The sequence below is a fragment of the Tupaia chinensis genome, unplaced genomic scaffold (assembly GCF_000334495.1).
Source record: "Tupaia chinensis unplaced genomic scaffold, TupChi_1.0 Scaffold000270_2, whole genome shotgun sequence".
Lineage (NCBI taxonomy): Eukaryota > Metazoa > Chordata > Mammalia > Scandentia > Tupaiidae > Tupaia > Tupaia belangeri.
The window spans coordinates 269,220-277,897 of record NW_006159751.1 but is presented as its reverse complement, the minus strand read 5'-3'; positions in this window follow the sequence as shown (position 1 = coordinate 277,897).

Sequence of the window (8,678 nt, the reverse complement as noted above, 5' to 3'; positions counted from 1 at the left end):
GACGCTGTATATTTCATTTACAGATACGCGCTTTATTGTGCACCCATAGTGGTTTTCAGAATAAATTAAAATGATTAGGCCAGACTTATATATTGTGTGGTCACTTTCTGTCGCTTATCTAATGCGTACCTTTTGTACAGCTAGAATTATCTTGTTCTAGTGTGGTGTCGCATGGCATCTGTTGAAAAATACTTACCTGTGGTACCATGACACACCACAAGACATCCGCCTTTTTTTTTTTTTAAGAATTATTTATTTCATTTTACTTATTAACATTATTGTCTTTTAATTCTTTTAATTTGCTAGAGGGCACGTGTGCTTACCAGACAGAGACAGAGAGAGAGGACACCGTGAGAAAGCAAGCCCCCATGAACTGTGGCTGGCCATGTGGGAGTCCAGTGCCTTCACCACGCCACCTGCTGGCCCCGCCAACCGCCTTTAAGCTCCTGCTTATCCACCAGTTGGCTTAAGGACCTGGTCACCTGGTTGTAGGAAGGGAACTTGGGGGCTAAGCGAGGAGTGCCTATGAAGGAGATAACACAGTCACCATAAATCGAAACCCTAAACTGCAGCGCTCAAGGTGTGGTGCTTTGATTCTGCTCATGAGGGATTTCTGATACCATCTAAATTATGGACCGTCTAGGCCATTGGAGGAGACATCTGGTATAGAAAACCGCATATTACAGGTGTCTAACTTGGTACATCCGTAAAGAGGTGTGTGGTTGGTTAATATGAAATCGTTCTCTCCACCCCACAAAGTAAGTGTCAAATGAGCACTTTGAAAATTCCTAGTTAGGGCTAGACCCCCAAAACACTCAGACAAGAAGCCATTTTAAATCTGGCGTGTGTTCTGGCATCTTCAGGGACCAAAGCGACTGAAGCTAGGCTCTAAATCCCATGTTCCAGACCTCTGAAACACTCAAGACAACGTAGGAGAAACTCTGTCCTCTCTCTGTCTCTCTCTCTTTAAATTTTTTATTTATTTAAAAAAAAATTTTAAACCACTTCTTCTAAACTCGGGCCTTTTTTCTCTCTTGCTAATTTCAGAAGCCATTTTAAATCTAAGGTGTGTCCTGGTGTGCTCCTGCGGTTTTCATTTTTTGCCTTTAAAATTTTTTTTTCTCTTTTTTGGGTTGTTTTTGTCTATTTTTTTCTTTTCTTTTTTTTTTTTTAACTTTTTTTCCACTCTGTTCTTCAATCTCCACACACTCAGTGTCTAGACAGGCGTAGGTGCACAGTAGCCAAGCAGGCTTGGGGTCCTTGAAATACTTAGGGTCATTGAAATCCTCAACGCTTATTGAACCTCCTGCTTTAAGGAAGAAACTTCTTTTTATAAATAGGAAGTCGTAATCTCTTTCTGTGGCTACCACATTGCAAAACACAAAAGAGGAAAGATCTTGTCACAGAATGACCAGACACCAGCGCAGCGGCACAAGAAACATGAGAAACCAAGAAAATATCTCTCTCCTAAGGGAAGAAAACAATCCCTCACCATCCACAGACAGTACAGTGGGACTCATGGAAATGTCCGATAGAGAATTCAGTATGCTAATAGTGGCAAAACCAAACGAGATGCAAGAGCTGAGAGACAGTGAACTCCAGAAGGGGCAGGAGAAAAGAGACAACGAGTTTCAGGAGGTGAGGAAGTTCTTGCACGATCTGAAAGAGGAAATACACACCATAAAAAAGACTCAAACGGAACTGTTAGAGATGAAGGCTGCAATACAGGAAATCAAATACTCCCTCGAAAGTATTAAAAGCAGATTAGTCCGTGCAGAAGATCAAATCTCAGATTTGAAGGCAAAACCTCTGACCTAGAAAAAACAACCAAAAACACTGAGAAAATAACCCCCCAAAAATGAGAATACTATACGAGAAATACTGGATACCATTAAGCACCCAAACATCTGGATAATCAGCATCCAAGAAGGTGAAGAAACTAATAAGGGCATTGATAATCTATTTCATGAAATTGGAAAACTTTCCAAATCTAGAGAGACATTCAAAGATCCAGACCCAAGAAATACAAAGGACCTGCAATAGAATCAACCCAAGAAGATCTTCTCCAAAGCACATCATAGCCAGATTGGCCAAATCCACAAAGACAAGATACTAAAATTGGCAAAAGAGAAACATCAGGTTACTTATAAAGGTTATCCCATCAGGCTAACATCAGACCTCTCATCAGAAACAATGCAAGTAAGGAAAGAATGGGAAAATATATTCAAAGTGCTAAGTGAAAAACAGTTGCAACCAAGAATACTACCCAGCAAGATTATCCTTCATATGGGAACAAAAGATAAAAACATTCTCAGATAAGCAAAACCTGAAAGAATTTACCAACACATACAGAAATAAGAGAACAGAAAGCAAATTATTTTTCTTCTTGGTTGATTATTTCTTTCAATGGAAACAAACTTTTCTCTCTTCCTCACTCCTCTGGATTTGGAAAATATTTGGGAGTATTCTTTTTTTGTGGCAAAATGGTTATTTGCATATGTTCAATAATACCTGTTGCCTTGAAACAGAAATTGGAAATACTCATTGTTGGACAGGGCTTTGACTGGCATGTCATATCTGAAGATTAAACCAGAAAATTATGGAACTCAGATAGATCTCAAGTAAGCCAACAGAAGCTCTTGGAAAGATGGCCTGGCACGTAAACAGTTCTGCCTGGCAGAGAGGATTAGAGAAGCTATATGAAAGAATTCGTACCATAAAATAACCTGGACTTATCCAGCCCAGCATTGTAACCAGTAGAGATGGCAAAAGAGCAGCCACAACCAGAGGATTACCTTGAGGAAGACTTTGGAGGAAGAGAAAGAGACTGATCTTTGCTGGCAGGTGGTATATCACAGAATACTTGGTAGGCAGGGCTGAATTGAGAAGGTTTATGTGTGAATTGTGTGCTGGGTGTTTGCTTTTCAACAGTTTGAGTAGTTGACATGTAAATATTTTCTCAAAAAATATTTAAAACCATACTGTCTCTGTTGTTATAGAGTTACAAACAAAATTATAACAAATATTTTAAACATTATCGTTAAAATTCAGTTTTTGAAAATTTTTTTTTTTTTGGAGAGGTTTTTGTTATAGGGCTCATGTGCTCGCCAGACAGACAGAGAGAGACAGAGAGACAGAAAGCAAGAAATCACCCCCCAGGGGGGATGGCCACACCGCAATCCCTTCTCCTCCATTCTCCTCTCGGTATCTTGGGCACGCACGCACACGTGCCCGGCGTGAGTTTTAAGCCACTGGGTCCGGGACGCAAACCGCAGTCGACTACATGGGAGTCCAACGACATAGCCATTACACTAACTGCTGGTCCCCGCAGTTTTTGAAAATTTGAAAGTTGTTTATTAACAGTCAAGAACTATGGAGTATTGGGGCCGGCAGGTGGTGTGGTAGTTAAGGACACTGGACTCCCACATGGCTGACCACGGTTCAAGTCCTGGACCTGGAGGCTTGCTCTCTCACTTTCCCTCTCTCTCTTTCTCTCTCACTCTGTCCCTCTCTGGTCAAAATAAAAAAATGAAATAAATGAATGAACAACTAAAAAATAAAATAATTATTTAAAAAATAAGAACCATGGAGTATGAGCAAACATTTTTTGATATGTAAAGTAAATGTTTGTGGGAAAATGTACAAAATAAATAAATAAATGATAAAAAGAAAATGCCTAGTTAGGGTTGACTCTGTCCTGGTGTTTAAGGGAACTGGATCCCGTATGGCTGACTGCACATTCTGAATCTTGGGCCCAGCACTTGAAAATCATGTGGGGCACATGTGTGTGCATGCCCCAAATTCCAGCAGGATACAGAAATAGAGGAGAAGGGATTGTGGCATATCACGTCCCATCGTGGGGTGCTTTCTCCTCTCCCTCTTTCTCTGTCTCTCTGTCTCTCTCTGGAAGAACACACATGCCCCCTGAGGGAAATTTTTTAAAAAATCTATTTGAAGAGTAACCAAGTCATTTTCTAGCCCAAAACATCTACTCCTCCCAGGTCCGGTGACTTTAGACCTTGAGACTTCCTGGGTTCCTGTTAACACCAGAGCTCAGAAGCCAAGACCCAGAGGCTTCCTGGCCTTATCCTTTCCAACTCTGTGAACTAAAGTTAGAGAGGTAATATTTTCTTTTTTACTTTGTGGATTTTAGTATTTTTAAGCAGATTTATTGGGATATCATTCACATACCATGGCTTTCACCTATTTAAAGTGTATAACTCAATAATGTTTAGGATAGTCACAGAGTTGTACAACTATCACTACAACCTAATTTTATTTTATTATGTTTTTAGAATTTCCTATAGGGTGTGTATACTAGCCAAAGAGAGAGATAGTGAGAGAGAAAGTAAGAAATTGTCCCCGGGGGGATGACCAGCCACAATCCCTCCTCCTCCATGCTCCTCTTGGGATTGTGAGCATACACACTCACAGGCCTAGCATCTTTCTCAAGCTGCCAGATCCAGGACTCCAACCTCAAAGTCAACCATGTGGGATCCTGAACCAGCATACCACCAACCTCAAAGTCAACCATGTGGGATCCAGCCACCTGAACCAGCATACCACCAACTGACTCTACAATCTAAATTTTAGAACATCCTTGCCATTCCAGAGAGAAGCCCTGCATTCACTGAGAGTCCCTCAACCCTAAGTAATGATCTACTTCCTGTCACTAGAGAGTCACCTGTTCTGGACCTCTCATGTGAAGGAAAGCATTTGAGATGATGGCGACTGGTTTCCTGCATTTAGCATATACCCATGTGGTAGCACGTATTAATACTGCATTCTTTTCTGTGGCTGAATAATATTCCGTTGCATGGATATACCACATTGTATTCCCCTGTTTATCAATTGATGGAAAAGAACTGTTTGTTCGAGTTGGTCCTTTAGGGCCGGCTCTGTAACACAGTGGTAATGCCCACTTGAGAGAACTGTGTCCCACATGGCAGCCAAGGTGTGCATCCCCAGCCTGGTCATCCTAAAACATGCCAATCCAACAGGCTGAGAGGCGGGAGGAAGGGATGGCAGTGTGTCCAGACTCTGTAGAGGGTGCTCCTTCTCTTTCATGCATGCCTGCTCTCTATCACGAATAAAGAAAAAAAAATTTTTTAACAAATGATTTTTTGCTTTCCTCAGAAAGGGTGTGTCCCTGAAGATACTCAGAGGGAGAATGTGCCCACAGGCCACGTCATGCTTCCTTCTCCATCTGGTAGGGTCTGATTTTCTGGAATACTCCAGACAAGTGCTCTAGATTGACCCTGGCTGATCTACAAGTTGACACAGAGCACCTTTACATTCTTTCTTTAAAAGAATTATTCATTGGGGCTGGTGAAGAAGCAAGACTTCAGATCTGGGACTCATACCATGGCCAGTCAAGTGGGAGTCCAGAGCCTTAACCACCATACCACCTGCTGGTCCTCAGGGCACATTTTCAAGTAGCGATTTCTGGAGCCCAGGGACTATCACTGTCAAGATGAAGGAGTAGGAATGTCAATTCTTGCCCTCCAGGGCTTAAGGGTCTTGCCCCCTTCATCCCCATCCCAGCTAAAGCCACCCAGATAGACACACAGCCTAAGTGAAACAGCACTTCATCACCTGCCTTGCTCACTGTGCAAGCAAGCGCCCCACCTGCAACCTCTGCCCAGGTGAACACTCTCTTTGGCTTTGGGAGGCTTCCTGCTACTCCTTGGGTCTTGTCTGTGGTCACTACCATCTTTAGTGGCAAAGATCCCTCAGATGGAGCTGCTGGATAGGAGAGACAGCAATCAGCACACACTCGTGATGGCTTGCTCAATCACCAAGTGACCTGAAGTCTACGCCCACACTAGCTCATTTCCACCAGGAACGAGCTGTCGGCTAGGATTACCAGACGGCTTCCACGTGCTTTTCTTTGAGCATGTGAGGTTCCCAGACGCTCTGGCCTCTGCCCTCCACTCTGTGTCTGCCCTCTGCCCTCCACTCTGTTTCTGCGGAGGGCTCCAGGGCCAGCCACTCTGGCTTCCCTCAGGGTGTTGAGGGAGCTATAACCAAGACAATGACAGATAAGATGCAGCTTTGGATGATGAAAATCCTCTGGGCAGCTTTTCCATTTGTGCTCTGTCAGGGGGATTCGCAGGGCGAGAGGGAGGAGCACCGGTAAGTACTATTCTGACTCCCACTCACCTCCATGTTCTCCACCCCGGGGAAGCCAGGAGATGAGAGAGGAGATGCCCTCAGCACCTGTCCTAAAATGCCAGCACCTTCCTGTTGTATCCAGGATGGGACAGGGCCCCTGCAGCAATGAAGCATTTTTCCTGAGGTCTTCAGGGTGACAGAGCTCTCTCCACAGGGGGGAACATTGTCCTTCTAACCCCTGATTGGGTCTCACACTTGAGGGTGTCTGAGGATTGGTCTCCATCTGCTCTGAGAAGGTGGCCTCTCGGAGTTTTTTTTCCCCCTCTTCCACTCTTCTGTGCTATCCCCATTTTTCCCACTAGATGGTGGCAGACACCACCAATTGGGGACAAAGGTTTGGGACCAAATAAAGAGAAGATAGTTGCTGGAGATCCACCCCCATCTCAGAAAGGATGTCAATTTCACCTGATAGTAACATAATTCTTTTTTTTTTTAAGAATTATTTATTTAATTGTATTTATTCATTCATTTATTTTAATTTGACCAGAAAAGACAGAGAAAAAGTGGGAAAGCAAGCCACCAGGTCTGGGACATGAACCGTGGTCAGCCATGTGAGTGTCCAGTGCCTTAACCACACACTACTTGGTAGTTTCCAACATAATTCTTCTAAAACACATTTTTCTTAAGGCTATATTATTCTTCTATGTAGATTCTTTTTATAACTACATTGATGAAGAACACAGGCCCACGTATAAAAATGCTCACCAATATATTTTTCTTGGCTTCCCACCCTCCCCTGTCCCTGCCTTTCTATTTTCGGCAACAGCAGAAGGATCCAGGGACAGAGACCAGTTATACATTTCTTAAAATGCTGATATTAATAAAAATTGAGAATCAGGCCAGGCCCATGGCCTAGTGATTAAGGGTGCAAGATCCCACCTGGCCAACCACATGTCTCAAATCCCAGCCCCAGTGGCTTGAAAAACACGCTGGGCACATGTGTGAGTCCAAAACCCTGACAAGATGGAGAAGGGATTGTGGGGTGAACATGCCTCACTGGGGGGTACTTTATCCCTGTTTCCCCTTCAGTGGCTCTCTCTCTGGTGTGTGTATGAATGAGCCCTGCAGCAAAATTTAAGAAAAAAATGAGTGCTGCAGCTCATTGACTGGTCTGCAGACGGGCTGCTCCCAGGCAGGGCGGGAGAGGAGCAGAGGTTCTGGGGCATTCAGGGACCAGCAGTCACCGTGGCCTGCTCTCTGTTCCGAGGCCCGGTTGGTCGTCTCACCCATGATGCTCTGCTCTCAGGGAGCAACACAACTAGGAACGAGCCCTGTAAGAGGCTATAACCTGGCAGCAGAAACAGCACCTTGAGATCAGGACAAGAGGGTCAGGCTGGAATCCCGTTTGTGGACAGGAACTTTACATTCCAGACCTGAGCCTGGACTAAGAGGAAACCGGGCTCGTGAGCTGAAGAGGATACGGTCAGCACAGCAGGTGCCAGTGTCTGCACAAAAGGACAAAAACAGGCCCAGCTGTGCCAGTGCAGGTGGCAGGGCACAGCCACACAATGCCAGAGCCATATGGGCGGTCCCCGTTTCTATCCCCTGCTGTCCTGGACACATTGGGCTGGGGCACTGGGACCCTGGCTGGTTAGAAGGATGGGAGTGATTGTGGTGCAAGGCCCTTTCAGGAGGGCTCTCTACTTTGCAGGTTCTCTCTGTCACAACAAATAAACTTTAAGGGGGTTAAAAGAAGATGAAAACATGGGACCAGCAGTTGGCCTAACAGCTATGTCGCTGGACTCCTATGTAACCAACTGCATTTTGAGTCCTGGACCCGGTAGCTTACATTAACGCCAGGCATGTGTGCGTGCGTGCCCAAGACCCCTAGAGGAGAATGGAAGAGAAGCGATTGTGGCGTGGCCATCCTCCCTGGGGGATAATTTCTCTCTTTCTGTCTCCCTCTCTGTCTTTCTACCGAGTGCATGTGCCCTATACCAAAAACCTCTCCAAAAATAAAATAAATAAAACTTTAAAAGGAGATGAAAACAGAGATGGGCCCCTGTGAAGAGGCCTTGGGCTCCTGAGAGAAAGATTATCCTGATCGTCTCTTGAGCAGAGAGGTCTCTCATGGGATGGTGGGCAAATAGAGCAAGCCCTGGGCAGGGAGGAGGCTTTGGAGAAATAGAGTGGGAGGTGATGAGCTTTCCTTTTGTATTTCACATTTTTGTGGACAGAGAATTGAGGCAGAAAAGAGGTAACCAGAACAGTGCCTGCTTTGGAGGGACTTCCCAGCGCCTGGGTGCAGACGCAGAGTTCAGGGCCCCGCAGCTCCAGCACCCTAAGGACTTTCTCATCCTGCACGCACGCACGATGCTTTGTGTCAAGTACCTGACATGAAGTAAAAGGGACCTTGTTTCAGAAACGAGAGCTGCAGCCGGACCCTGCTGTGTGGTCTGACCACACCTAGCTCGTGCCCCTTCCCCCCTTTAAGCCCCCAGCAGCACCCTGTCTGCCCAGACCTGTCGAGCTGCTGCTCCTTCATTCAAAAAGACCCTGAAATC